This window comes from Delphinapterus leucas, chromosome 13 (genome assembly GCF_059928025.1).
Source record: "Delphinapterus leucas isolate spDelLeu-1000000601 "Yukka" chromosome 13, BTC_Dleu_Yukka2, whole genome shotgun sequence".
Lineage (NCBI taxonomy): Eukaryota > Metazoa > Chordata > Mammalia > Artiodactyla > Monodontidae > Delphinapterus > Delphinapterus leucas.
The window spans coordinates 23,095,920-23,111,777 of NC_143141.1; positions in this window are offsets into that span (position 1 = coordinate 23,095,920).

Sequence of the window (15,858 nt, forward strand, 5' to 3'; positions counted from 1 at the left end):
TGGACACTTAGGTTGCTTCCATGTTCTGGCTATTGTAAATAGTGCTGCAATGAAAATTGTGATAAATGTCTCTTTTTGAATTATGGTTTTCTCAGGGTGTATGTCCCAGAGTGGGATTGCTGGGTCATATGGTAGTTCTATTTTCAGTTTTTTAAGGAACCTCCATACTGTTTTCCATACACTTATGGAAATTTACATTCCCCCCAACAGTGTAAAAGGGTTCTGTTTTCTCCACACTCTCTCCAGCATTTATTGTTTGCAGATTTTTTGATGATGGCCATTCTGACCGGTGTGAGGTGATATCTCATTGTAGTTTTGATAAGCATTTCTCCAATGATTAGTGATGCTGAGCATCCTTTCATGTCTTTGTTGGCAATCTGTGTATCTTCTTTGGAGAAATGTCTATTTAGATCTTCCACCCATTTTTGGATTGAGTTGTTTTTTTCTTTGATGTTGAGCTGCATGAGCTGCTTGTATATATTGGAGATTAATCCTTTGTCAGTTGCTTCATTTACAGATATTTCCTTCCATTCTGAGGGTTGTCTTTTCATATTGTTTATGTTTCCCTTTGTTGTGCAAAAGCTTTTAAGTTTCATTATGTCCCATTTGTTTATTTTTTGTTTGTATTTCCATTTCTATAGGAGGTGTGTCAAAAAGTATCTTGCTGTGATATGTCATAGAGTGTTCTGCCTGTTTTGCTCTAAGAGTTTTATAGTGTCTGACCTTACATTTATGTCTTTAATACATTTTGATTTTATTTTTGTGTATGGTGTTAGGGAGTTTTCTAATTTCATTCTTTTACATGTAGTTGTCTAGTTTTTCTAGCACCACTTATTGAAGAGGCTGTCTTTTCTCCATGGTATATTCTTGCCTCCTTTATCAAAGATAAGGTGACCAAATGTACATGGGTATATCTCTGGGCTTTGTATCTTGTTCCATTGATCTATATTTCTGTTTTTGTATCAGAACCACACTTTCTTGATAACTGTAGTTTTGTAGTATAATCTGAAGCCAGAGAGGCTGATTCTGCCATCTCCGTTTTTCTTTCTCAAGATTGCCCTGAGTATTATTCCATACAAATTGTGAAATTTTTTCTTCTAGTTCTGTGAAAAATAGCATTGGTTGTTTGATAGGGATTGCACTGAATCTGTAGATTGCTTTGGGTAGTATATTCGTTTTCACAATGTTGATTCTTCCAATCCAAGAACATGGTATATCTGTCCATCTGTTTGTATCATCTTTAATTTCTTTCATCAGTATCTTATAGTTTTGGCATAACAGGTCTTTTGTCTCCTTAGGTAGGTTTATTCCTAGTCATTTTATTATTTTTGTTGCAATGGTAAATGGGAGTGTTTCCTTAATTTCTCTTTCAGATTTTTCATCATTACTGTATAGAAATGCAAGAGATTTCTGTGTATTAATTTTGTATCCTGCTACTTTACCAAATTCATTGATTAGCTCTAGTAGTTTTCTGGTAGTATCATTAGGATTCTCTATATATAGTAACATGTCATCTGCAAACAGTGACTGTTTTACTTCTTTTATGATTTGGATTCCTTTTCTTTCTTTTTTTTTTTTTTTCTCTCTGATTACTGTGGCTAAAACTTCCAAAACTATGTTGAATAAGAGTGGTGAGAGTGGGCAACCTTGTATTTTCCTGACCTTAGTGGAAATGGTTTCAGTTTTTCACCATTGAGAACGATGTTGGCTGGAGGTTTATCATATATGGCTATTTTCATGTTGAGGTAAGTTCCTTCTATGCCTACTTTCTAGAGAGTTTTTGTCATAAATGGGTGTTGAGTATTGTCAAAAGGTTTTACTGCATCTATTGAGATGGTCATATGGTTTTTATCCTTTAGTTTTTTAATATGGTGTATCAAATTGATTGAGTTGCATATGAAGAATGCTTACATTCCTAGAATAAACCCCACTTGATCATGGTGTATGATCCTTTTACTATGCTGTTGGATTCTGTTTGCTAGTATTTTGTTGAGGATTTTTGCATCTATGTTCATCAGTGATATTGGCCTGTAGCTTTCTTTTTGTGTGACATCATTGTCTGGTGTTGGTATCAGGTTGACGGTGGCCTCGTAGAATGAGTTTGGGAGTATTCCTCCCTCCGATAATATTTTGGAAGATTTTGAGAAGGATAGGTGTTATCTCTTCTCTAAATGTTTGATAGAATTCTCCTGTGAAGCCATCTGGTCCTGGGCTTTTGTTTATTGGAAGATTATTAATCACAGTTTCCATTTCAGTGCTTGTGACTGGTCTGTTTATATTTTCTGTTTCTTCCTGGTTCAGTCTCAGAAGGCTGTGCTTTTGTAAGAATTTGTCCATTTCTTCCAGGTTGTCTATTTTATTTATTGGCATATAATTGCTTGTAGTAATCTTTCATGATCCTTTGTATTTCTGCCGTGTCAGTTGTTACTTATGCTTTTTCATTTCTAATTCTGTTGATTTGATTCTTTTCCTTTTTTTCCTTGATGAGTCTGGCTAATGGTTTTCAATTTTGTTTATCTTCTCAAAGAACCAGCTTTAAGTTTTATTGATCTTTGCTATTGTTCCCTTCAGTTCTTTTTCATTTATTTCTGATCTGATCTTTATGATTTTGTTCCTTCTGCTAACTTTGCAGTTTTTTTGTTCTTCTTTCTCTAACTGCTTTAGGTGTAAGGTTTGGTTGTTTTTTTGAGGTGTTTCTCGTTTCTTGAAATAGGATTGTATTGCTATAAAGTTCCCACTTAGAACTGCTTTTGCTGCATCCCATAGGTTTTGGGTCATTGTGTTTTCATTGTCATTTGTTTCTAGGTATTTTTTTGATTTCTAGAGTGATCTCTTGGTTATTTAGTAGCATTTTGATTAGGCACCATGTGTTTGTATTTTTTACAGTTTTTTTTTTTTATTACTGTAATTGATATCTAGTCTCATAACATTGTGGTCAGAAGGATACTTGATATGACTTCAATTTTATTAAACTTACCAAGGCTTGATTTGTGACCCAATATATGATCTATACTGGAGAATGTTCCATGAGCACTTGAGAAGAATGTGTATTCTGTTGGTTTTGGATGGAATGTCCTATAAATATCAATTAAGTCCATCTTGTTTAATGTGTCATTTAAAGCTTGTGTTTCCTTATTTATTTTCATTTTGGATGATCTGTCCATTGGTGAAAGTGGGGTGTTAAAGAAGTCGCCTATTATAATTGTGTTACAGTTGATTTTCTCTTTTATGGCTGTTAGCATTTGCCTTATGTATTGAGGTGCTTCTGTGTTGGGTGCATAAATGTTTACAATTGTTATACATCTTCTTGGGTTGATCACTTGATTGTTATGCAGTGTTCTTCTTTGTCTCTTGTCATAGTCTTTATTTTAACATCTATTTTGTCTTATGTGAGAATTGCTACTCCAGCTTTCTTTTTGTTTCCATTTGCATGGAAAATCTTTTTCCATCCCCTCACTTTCAGTCTGTATGTGTCCCTAGGTCTGAAGTGGGTCTCTTGTAGACAGCATGTATATGGGTTTTCTTTTTGTATCCATTCAGCCAGTCTATGTCTTTTGGTTGTAGCATTTAATCCACTTACATTTAAGGTAATTATCAATATGTAAGTTCCTATTACTATTTTCTTAATTGTTTTGGGTTTGTGATTGTAGGTGTTTTCCTTCTTTTGTGTTTCCTGCCTAGATAAATTCCTTTAGCATTTTTTATAAAGCTGGTTTGGTTGTGCTGAATTCTCTTAGCTTTTGCTTATATGTAAACATTTTAATTTCTCTGTTGATCTGAATGAGATCCTTGCTGCATAGAGTAACCTTGGTTGTAAGTTTTTCCCTTTTATCACTTTAAATATGTCCTGCCACTCCCTTCAGGCTTGTGGAGTTTCTGCTGAAAGATCATCTGTTAACCTTATGGGGATTCCCTTTTATGTTATTTGTTGTTTTTCCCTTGCTGCTTTTAATATTTTTTCTTTGTATTTAATTTTTGATAGCTTGAATAATATGTGTCTTGCCATGTTTCTCCTTGGATTTATCCTGTATGGGACTCTCTGAACTTTCTGGATTTGATTGACTAATTCTTTTCCCATATTAGGGAAGTTTTCAACTATAATGACTTCAAATATTTTCTCAGTCCCTTTCTTTTTCTCTTCTTCTTCTTGGACCCCTATAATTTGAATGTTGGTGCGTTTAATGTTGTTCAGAGGCCTCTGAGACTGTCCTCAATTCTTTTCATTTGGTTTTCTTTATTCTGCTCTGTGGTAGTTATTTCCACTATTCTATCTTCCAGGTCACTTTTCCCTTCTTCTGCCTCAGTTATTCTGCTGTTGATTCCTTCTAGAGTATTTTTAATTTCAGTTATTGTGTTGTTCATCATTGTTTGTTTGCTCTTTAGTTCTTCTAGGTCTTTTTACATCCTTTCTTGTATTTTCTCCATTGTATTTCCAAGATATTGGTCATCTTTACTATCATTATTCTGAATTCTTTTTCAGGTAGACTGCCTATTTCCTCTTCATTTGTTTGCTCTGGTGGGTTTTTACTTAGCTCCTTCATCTGCTGCATATTTCTCTGTATTCTCATTTTGCTTAACTTACTGTGTTTGGCATCTCCTTTTCACAGGCTCCAGGTTTGTAGTTCCTGTTATTTTTGGTGTCTGCCCTCAGTGGCTAAGGTTGGTTCGGTGTGTTGTTTATACATCCTGGTGGAGCAGACTGGTGTCTGTGTTCTGGTGGATGGGTCTGGATCTTTTCTTTCTGGTGGGCAGGACCATGTCTGGTGGTGTGTTTTGGGGTGTCTGTGAACTTATTATTATCTTAGGCAGCCTCTCTGCTAATGGGTGTGGTTGTGTTCCTGTCTTGCTAGTTGTTTGGCATGGGGTGTCCAGCACTGGATCGTGCTGTTCATTGAGTGGAGCTGGGTGTTAGCATTGGATCAGAGATCTCTGTGAGAACTCTTGCCAATGATACTACGTGCGGCTTGGAGTCTCTGGTAGTCCAATGTCCTGAACTCAGCTCTCTCAAAGGCTCAGGCTTGACACTTTACTTTCACCTACATTGGAGTCACCAATGTAGGTGAAAGTAAAGGAGTCTGAGTATCTGAAATCAGATAGGATGCAGTCATGGCAGAGCCAGGTGTTGATAAGGACATTTTTTATGACACAAAGGTTTAGAGAATTCAGTTCCAGCATACCTGTGCTACAATAAGTGATAAAAGGATGTTCTTAAGGCCAGCAATATGATACCAGAGAAAACTTGGATCTATATAAATAACTGAAGACCTGTGGAAATGGTAAAAATGGTGGTGAATATATGAAATGATTTTCTATTCATCTTAATATCCTAAAAAGGTAACTTATTGTTTAAATCAAATAATAGTAACAGTTTTTTGTGGGTTTATAACATATATAAAATTTGTAAGTCTTTTGCACCATAGGTGCAAATATTACCTATAGGCATATTTTGATAAAGACATAGGGCAACCACTTAAAATTATAAAACAGATTATAACAAGCAAGACAAAAGAGGTGACAAAATGGAATAAGGATGAAACAGAATCATATAGCAAGCAATAATATAACATGGAGCATACATAAAAAATACAAATATGGTCAATACAAATATGATCATATAAATTGTTGCATTAAAACAAATGGTCTGAACATCTCCAATTAAAATGCAGAGATTATAAAAGTATAAAATAGCAAGACTAACTATCTGTGTAGAAAAACATGTCTAATAAGTAAACATAGATAGGTTAGAAATGAAAGATTGGAAAAGTATATGTTTCATACCTTCACTAACTAAAGGAAAGGTGAATGTCTATATTATTATATATTACTATTAGGTAAAGTAATTTTAAGTAAATAATATGATCAGAGATATAAACAAATACTATATAAAGTTATGATTTCACCAGAGCTTAAAAATACCTAAAGCACAAATCGATAGAAATAGATAAATCTAAATTATATTTGAAGACTTCAACACTCTTCTCTCAATAATAAATAAGACAAATACAGATGAAATCATTGAAAGATATAAAATACCTAAAGAAAACTGTCAATTAACATGACCTTACTTCTACTTATATAACACTCTATACAGTAGCATAAACTACCTATAATTTTCAAGTATACATAGAATCTTCACCTACATAAACCCCATTATGGACAATAGAAAAACCATGAACAAACTTAAAACAATTAAAAAATAATAATAAAATCATGTTCTCTACGAGAAGGAATTAAACTAAAAATTAACAAGAGACAATGCCCAGACATTTGGAGGTAAAACAATATAAATTTAAACTCTCATGATTCAAATAGGAAATCACAGTGAAATTTGAAAATATTTTGATTTTTATTAAAACTGAAACACAATGTATTAAAAAAAATGTATGTGCTGTGGATGAAGCCTTCTTTAGGGATAAATTAATAGCACCAGATGTTTTATATGAACAAATAAGAAAATCTCAAACCAATGCTCTTAACTTCCAGGTAGGGAACCCTGTTTTCTCTCACCTCTCTTTTTTATTACTCTCCAATCTTATGCTAATGTCTCTTTCTGGCCAAATCCAACTAAAAGTCAGAAGGTAAGAGGACATGACTCACAGTCTATAAGAGATCATAAAGCCATTCAGAGAATGTTGGAGATGGAATTGGTGGGAACAAATGAAAATTAAGCAACATCAAACTTCTTATACTAACCACTATAAATTACTTCAATGATGAAATATTAAAAATAAGAGATTACCTGGAGTTAGGAAAGGTATTTGTAATGTTTCTTTCCTTGTTTAGAGTTGATCAAATGAAAATGAATGTTGATTATATCAAAAATGATGTATAAACAATCCTGAATTTATTGAACACTTCAATTTCACCTCTTTTTTCTTTTTTTTTTTTTGTGGTATGCAGGCCTCTCATTGTTGTGGCCTCTCCCATTGCGGAGCACAGGCTCCAGACACTCAGGCCCAGCGGCCATGGCTCACAGGCCTAGCCACTCCACGACATGTGGTATCTTCCCAGACCGGGGCACAAACCCGTGCCCCCTGCATCGGCAGGCAGACTCTCAACCACTGCGCCACCAGGCAAGCCCCCACCTACCTCTTTTGCTTTAATTTCTTTCTTTTTCATTTGATATAAATGGTCATTATTTTAATGCATTCTTTTCAAAATTATTTATTTCCTTCCTTTACTCCTTTTTTTTTTTTCTATCAAGAAAAATCTTTTAATAAACACTACAATCTATGTTTTCTGTGTAGGCCTAAAAGTAGCAAATTTTTGTGTGAAGGGCATGAAAGAAAAATGAAATATGTTAAGAGGCTATTGTGGTCTTCCAGGCAAGAAATGAAGGTAGCTGGACTAGAGAAGTCAAAGCAGAAGTCATAATATGTGGTCAGACTCTGAACATAGTTGGAAAATCCAGCCTATTTGATGAAGGATTCAATGTAGATAAAAGGGAAGCAGAAAAATAAATAACAACTCCCTGTTTTTTTTCATTGGCAACTCAATGAAGAAGACTGGTACCAATTATAGAAATGGGGATGCCTGGGGAAGAAATTTGTGGATAAAGGGGAGAATGTAGAAATCAATTAAGTCTGTTTAGAACTTGTTAAGTTTTCAAAGCCTGTTATACATTCAAATAAGATTAATTAGGGAGTCAGTATGTAAGTGAAACTGAACACCTGGAAAAGTCTTTCACACACTATAATCCTAAAAATACCTCACTCAAGGTTAGTAATACAAGCACGGTAAGTTTAATTTCCTAAAGTACTAGACTACCTTTTGTTTGTTTGTTTTGATGTTTTGTTTTTGCCTTAGATGAATTTTTGTCCATTTTGTTGTGCAGTAGAGTTTAACATACCAAGAAAGATACAGCCTGGGGTACAATGTTCAATGCAGCTTCTCTAGTATTCATATCAATAAATTGAGCTACATGAAAAAAACTTTAATATACCCTTTGTCATGCCCATTCTTTTTCCATTCCCTCAGATAATTCCAGAATCTTTACAGTAAATTTTTTTCTTAATTTATTTGATTACATTTAGGATATAATATTTCCCTTGGCTATTCTTTGCCTTTTACCACTAGTGCACGTTGAGTTCAAAATCACTTTTTATTTAAGAAACATATGAGGAGAGCACATAAAGAAAGTGCTATTTTTCTACTTTATTTCTTTTTAAAGGAAAGCTTCATCAGGCAAAGGAGATTCAGAGAGGGGCTGATTTTCTATAAAATTTGGTGGTTTAAGCTTATCCAGAATTTCTGAATTTTCAGATATATCACTATTCCTATCTTTAAGATGCTGATCTTTCTCTGTTAATATCCTAGGTTTCAGAAAAAGACACCTGTGAAGATTGTATATTCAGATGTTTTTGTATATCCTCAATTGAGTGAAATCAGTTGCCAAGTTCAATATTAAGTAATGTTCTCTATACAGGTTTAAGCACTAAACCTTGGTGCTAAAAATCCTTGCGCTTTATCCCATACCTTGAGGCAAGAATTTCAAGTTTGTGCTTGTCACTTTCTCACTTTTAATGTTGCTATGAGCAACCACCATTGGTGTAGTAGGAAGGATAATGATCAAGTTTCCTAACAAAAGCCAAAATAACAGTGGCTGGACAAGGTAGAATTTAAAAATTCTCTCACAGTATAGTCCAAATATAAGTAGCTAAGAGCTCTATAAATGTTTCTCAGTGAAGCTCTGACATCCTAAATTCATGGATTCGATAAAGTGCACTAAATTTTCTGTTTCTGCTACCCCTTAAACAAGACTATTTTCTAGCCAGTGGAAAAGTTGGAAGAAGGAGTGAAGATCATGCGTCTTCACTTCCATAGTATGATCCAGAAATTTCACAAATATTTTGCTTTCATCTCACTGGCTGGAACTCAGGCATGTGGTCATACCTAACTGCAGGTAAGCAGGCATATGCAGTCTTTGACTGGTGGCCATATACCAGAAAAATCTTGTCATTTTCATTCTAAAGAAATAAGAGCAACATGGATAAAAGTGAGCAAAATGTTGTTTTTATTAAAATTGGCATTATTCATCGTCTTTAAATTGACATTTCTCCATATGACACATTAACCTCAGGTTTCATTCTCAGTAAGTATGTTGATGTTTACTTGAATGACTAGTTCCCCAATGTATACTGTATAATGATATCCCATTCAGAATTTATATATATTCTGTAATGCTTTATTTTACCCCACTTCTTTCTAGCAACTAATTGTGAATTCTCCCATATTTCACCTGGAGTCACCTGCTTGCATCCTTCTTTTTTTATCACTTTCTTTATCAAATAGGATTTCTTATAAGCAACAGGAACCAAATCAAGTTAAGTGAAGAAAAATAAAGGATGCTATTGAAAGTATACTGATGTCTCACTGTTATCAAAGGACAAGTTAAAATAGCAGGGTGTGCTCTGACCCTTCTGGAGATTTCACCAGCATGAATTCATGAAATTTTATCAGTGGCTGCCAACAATGACTCAATTCCAACAGCCTTTAGTCCCTGAAACTTCCCTCAAGACTCAAATGCCCAGATAAGAGTGTCTAGTTCACTAACTTTGGCCACAGTTTCATTCCCCTTTTCCTGGGGTGTGTGTCAAGGAATAAATGGAAGGGCAAGAGTGGAGTGGAGTAAATATAGTTTCCTGAAGGGAGGGGTGACAAGCAGCAAACATAAGAAAAGTCTTCTCTCTTCCTTTGAAGATGCCAGCCATTCTTACTTTTCTATTTATTTGAGTATTTTATTGACTTCTATGAGGAGGCAAGTCACAAATTGTTCAAAACACCATTTTATCCTCTATTCTCTTGGTAATTTTTATTTGCTTGGAGTATCAATTTTATTATCTTTAGAGTTGGAATATTATTTCTTGTAAGTTCCTTTGTATGTTTACATCAGATAATTCCTAATATGTCAGTTATATTTTTGGACTTAGAAATATTAGTTTTCATACTTATTAAATTAGTGAGCATTACAGAATGATTTATTTGATTTCTAATACTTGTAGTTTTATTTCTTTTTTCCTTTTTTAGCTTATGTTTAAACTTGTAAACTTATTAAGAGATCACTTATTAAGATTTTATCTTCTAAAAGCATAATTCAGGGCTAATCATTTATTTACCATTCTATAAGTGCTTCTTCATTAATTGATAGCTTCATTTAAGTTTTTCAACTGCTATAGTTTTACTAACTCCTCAGATTGAAAGGATAAGAAAGAAGAAAGTAACTTTATTAAATAAACATCCACAAATCTATAACCCTCCATATGTCAATTTAAGTTGATTAGTCAAAGCTATGTGGAGTTGGACAGGGAGGTTTTTGAGTCTTGATTGAGTGAAATTCAGTGGAAAAAGTTGTCTTCAATACTCAGTGATCCCCACCATAGGTACAGGTGAGAGTGTGGCAATATGCATGATTGCTTAAAAAAGACTAGCTTCATGTCATGTGTGACATGAAGTACCTAGAAAACCTGATGAAATGCAGGTTCTGTTTCCTATGATCTGGGGTGGGACACAAGATTTTGCATTTTTAACAATCTGTCAAGTGATGTGGGTGCTACTCTTCCACAGGCTGCACTTTGAGTATGAAGAACATGTTTATTAATCAACTAGACGATTTCTCACTGAGTTTTTGGCTTGTATAATTGAAGATTTATGCATTCATGCAACAAATATTTATTGACACTTCACTATATACCAGGCAACTTCCTAAGTGTAGAAATACAGCCCCATGAATAAAATGTCTCTGTTGTCACATGTCTTCCTGTCTGTATGTGAACATGTGCATGTGTGAATGTGTGTGTGTTTGTATGAGGTTAAGGGAGGGAGAAGAATAGGTCGGGAGAGGAGCAGAATGGCAGAAATTAAACAAATACAAATATAACTTAGTACCTACAAATACAAATATAACTTAGTACCTAAACACAGAGTATCTTGCTCTGGGAATATTTACCCCAACTCCCCTTTTCACTTTAGCAGCAAGCATAGCCAGTTTTTCTGAATAAAATAAACAAGCTTAAGCCATTCTTTAACAAATATAACAGGTTGGATTTAGTGAAAACAATAGTTGGCATCCGTAGGATCTTTCTATCCCACTTAGGTCCTGTTGGGCTTGCCATGAGTCATAATATGACATAATTGATTCCAGTGTCAGATGCCAAAACTTTACACTCAATGACAAAATGGGTTAGCTGCACTAAAACAATCACTAGTCCAGGGAACAGCCTAGGAGCCCCCACTGCAGAGAAAAGTTGCCATTTGCAGGTAATAACCAGTCCCAGCCCACTATTCCTTTTCACTATTACAATGAAAACACAATAAGGTCCTCACTCACATACCTATTATTCAAAGTAGCAGAATTTCTGGAGAGGAGGGTGGGCAGAAAGAGAGGAGAACTCAACTCTGAAAAACATGTATACCAGAGTCATCAAAAGGGACTATTTAATTCATTATGAAGAGGTTGACTCTGAATAGGATTAGCATTTAAGCTGAAATAAGACATTAAAGTAGAAGTAAATAAGATATTGTTCACTGGAAAATCTAAGTGTGTTTGTTACCCAATATGGTGGGAACTCAAAAGAATGATAGAGAAGTGACAAAAAATTTACATTTTTTAAAAAACACTTGGTTGTTGTGTGGGTAAATTAATGATCACATTACATACGCTACAGAACTAGTTCTTAAGACCCTTCCTTTCTGGACTCCTTTTTCGTTAACCTCTGCTACAGAGGATCTTGGTGTTTTTACTCAACTGGGCACTGATGCCGTGGACTAATGACAAAACAAACAAACAAAACAAAACAAAAAAAACACAGCCCAACTAAGATCTTATGATCTTTCTGAAGTCATTGCACAAAAAGAAATTCAATACAGAAGCTAGATGGCCACAATCATTGAAAATAGTTTCTCTAAGAGATGACAGCCCTAGTCTGAGTTTATAAACCCTTCCTGAGCTGCTTTAGAATCTTACATTTTACCTATGGAGTAACATAGCACAAAATTAACAATGTTTTTTATTCATTTGGCAGACTTATGAGGAAAATATATATTCTCAGAAAGCATAGTACTACACCTAATTACACATTTTCTTATTAGGAATAAAGGTAGAATTTTAATCTGAAGTACCTGGTCACCTCACTATTCACAGGTGGAACAAAGACAATGATGGGTACATCTGGTCACATGTCCTCATGACTTAAAAAGTCCAACATACCACTTTCTGTCCCAGAACAAAATGGGAATGCTTCTCCAAAATGAGCTCCAATCTTCAAATTAGAGACTAGAAACTCTTTTAATACTAAAGTAGTCAGTTTTACAGCTGAAAGTACAGTTAAAATTTTAGTACTTACTGGATACTCCTTCAATTCAGTGCCTAATTTCCCCTTCCCTCCTTCCTTTCTTCCTACCTTCCTTCTGTCTGCCTTTTCCTCCCTCTCCCCCACCTCCTTGATTTCCTTCCTTCTTCCTTTCTTCCTTTCTTTCTTTCTTTCTTTCTTTCTTTCTTTCTTTCTTTCTTTCTTTCTTTCTTTCTTTCTTTCTTTCTTTTTCTTTCTTCCTTTCTTTCTTTCTTTCTTTCTTTCTTTCACTGTTTACAGCTTACTTTGAAAAATAACAAGTGTTTTAAGGACTTTCAATATAAATAACTTAATGAATATAATACTATAATATTTTAAAGGATTATATATATTAACCAAAAAGGAAAAATTAAAAAACAAAACTCCCTCTCTTTCTCTTTTGCCCTTTTCTTCTATACCTCTGAAAGATGGTATTCTATTCATTATTTATTTTTCTGGGAGGAATAGCATGTAAGAGTCCCCTTGGTCCAGACTGTTTAGAAAAGGTGGCCAAGGCTAAACACTGTTCTACATAAACTATTATTCTTGAAAGGTTAAAAAATGGTAAGAAAATATACATCTTATTATTGATGTGAAATAGACATTTTTATTTGAAGAAAAAAAAAGAATTTGGCCCTTAGGTTTTAAAGGAAGTGTTGAACTCACGAAGGTCAAATGAATGTTTCTTCTAAAGTTTAAATATTATAAGTATCTATCATAAAAACACTCATAAACTATCCTACTTTTTTTTCCTGTTATTCTTTGTAAATGCTTTCTCATATATTTTGGCATAATTTTGTCCTCATAAATATCCTTGTGAAGGAGGGTGGGGAGTTATTAATTTTCTCTCTTATTCTCAGAGGCAGCCTGGAATCCTCACTGAGTAGATTAAATATGCATAACTTCATTTTTCATTCCCTGACTGATTCCAGAGTCAATATCTTAATATTGCTAGGAGAAGTTGCCTTCCTTAAACTAAGGCCCTGTGATACAGACAGAATATTTATAAAGTAATAAGTAAAGCATTTTTATGAAGAAGGGTGACAGTATTATGAAGAAAACATATTTCACATTTATTATAAAATTTTAATTATTAGAGAGAAAATGTTTCAACCAGGTACCCAGGAATTTTATCTATAAATGAGTGATATATAATTTTATTAAAATACATTTTCTTTGAAAATGAATTTTTCTATATCCTAGGATTTAACTTTTGCTCATGACTTAAGATTCTCAGTCTCTCACAGATTCAGGAAGAGTTTGCCTCATAATTTAGGAACGTGTAAAGGAGAACAGCAAAGCTAGCATTAGAAGTTAAGATTTTGTTTTGTGCAGCAAGGCCTGGAATGGAAGTCAGGGCATCCAGGGAATGTAAGAAACTTCACAAACAAATTCAAGCTCAGAATGCACAGAATGCTGTTAGTTCCCTTGAAGTCCAGGTCAAGGGATGTTAAAATATACCATTAGAACATGAAGATGGCAATTTTACATGGAGCAATGACTATGGCTCTTCTGTCTAAAAAGAGGGTTGTCAAAGAAAGAGAAGAATAAACCAGGTAGAGATCTCAGCACTCCTCTAAAAGACTTATTGTCTAAGATTACCATAAAAAAAATTCTATCACTCAGATATAGTCATTGTTTGAGAGGTATGTTTTTGCAGAGTGTTTTGTTCCATGTAAATGTACATAAATACATATTGCATGTATTTTTGTGTATATCCATACTTAAATCCATATCTATGTACTCTGTCATCTACATAAGTAAAAGGTACATATGCAATTAAAATTTTCTAGTGACCACATTCAAAACTAAAAGGAACAGATGAAATTAATTTAATAACACATTTATTTAATGTAATATGTCTAAAATATTATAATTCCAATATATGTAATCAACTTGTAATATGTGATTATATACATTAATTATATGTAATCAGTATAAAAATTACCTTACATTCTTGGGAATGAAGAATGAGTAAGTATGGGGCAGTTTGTGGCACTATGTATTTCTATAATAAATTTATTAAGGCAACCTTAATAAAAATTCCTATTTCTTTGAACCTGGGAATGAAGACATGTTACTTCCATCAGCATGTACCCATATTAGAAAAAATGTGAAAAGCAGTTCCCTTCAACCTTATTCATCTAGCACCTGAAACACAAATCAAAAATAAAGATCATTTTTAATAGCCACACAATACTCTTTTGTAATATTTAACAAATTGGATTAAATTGGTTGTTAAAAGTTCTTGCTCCTTTTTTGCATTACAGACAATGCTTAATAATCATCTTTGTACATATGCCTTTGCCTGAATGTATCTAAAAATCTTTGGAAATATGTCATGTGAAAAAGAGGGATCTATATGGAAATAATAGGAAAGCTTGCACAAGATATCGCAAAACTTTCTAATGTTCTCATCTCATTCAGATATCTGAGGAAAAGACATACACAGGAGACAATGGAACACAATGGACCATGTGATTAGGCAACTCTGAACTTCAAGTTCAGTGAAGTGCTCTAGTGAGACAGACTTGACTATGTGGACATATAGTTTTACTTATGCTAAAGAAAGAAGTAAAAATAAATCAGACAGTATCTTCCTAAAGGCTAAAGAGCCCTTATTAGGGCCAAGACACAACCCCACTTTTAGTAACCTGTGATAAATAAACATTTGCATGTGCATGCGTTAGTGTAACAAGGGTGGGAAACTTCCTCCTCACACAATATACAGAGCTCTGCCAAAGCCTCTTTCGTGACCTATTGAGAAAGCAAGACTTGGGTTCAGCATAAGTATTAAAGATAGAGCTATCTGGATTATAACATGCAGTAAATCTACTTAAAATATTCATTTTCCCAAATATAAAATTTTAGAATTTCATAACAGTTAATAGAAACAAGTTGTTAACAAAGCAATGATTTGGTCATTTTGTCATTCTCCAAAATGAAGTGACTGATTTTTACAAAGTGCTTTGCTTCCATAATAGAAAGTGTCTTGTGACTATAGCAAGGCTATCATGCATACAGACAGAAACAAGTTAAAGTTTAAGTCACACACTTCTTTTGGCATATTTGACTCATTTTACCATCTTCAAATATGAGAAAGCAAAGACTAAAATGTGGTATATTAAAGTACTAGAGAAATCTGGGTTGGGAGAGAATCAGCATCAAGAAGACTTAGAAAAAATAGTTTAAAATGATCCATTTCAGTTTCTAGAAGAAAACTCTTGAATAATCGATAGACTATCTAGGTGCGCAGTGAGATCAACTCCATGAAAGTCGTTCAGAAAGCCGGCAGGGGAAAAGGGTGAAATGGAAAAGAAGAAAGATAAACTATGAAGACTAAGGATTGTACAAATGGACAATTATGAAGCATGGGAAATCTTCTATACACCAAAATGTTCACAGTGCTTATTTGCTGTTTGTGCAGTTACAGTAATTAAGTTTATTTTTTGCTTTTATATATTTTCCAAAATTTCTGCAGTGTATGTGCAATAACTTTATCAAATAGAGTATAAATGAATGGTATGAAAAA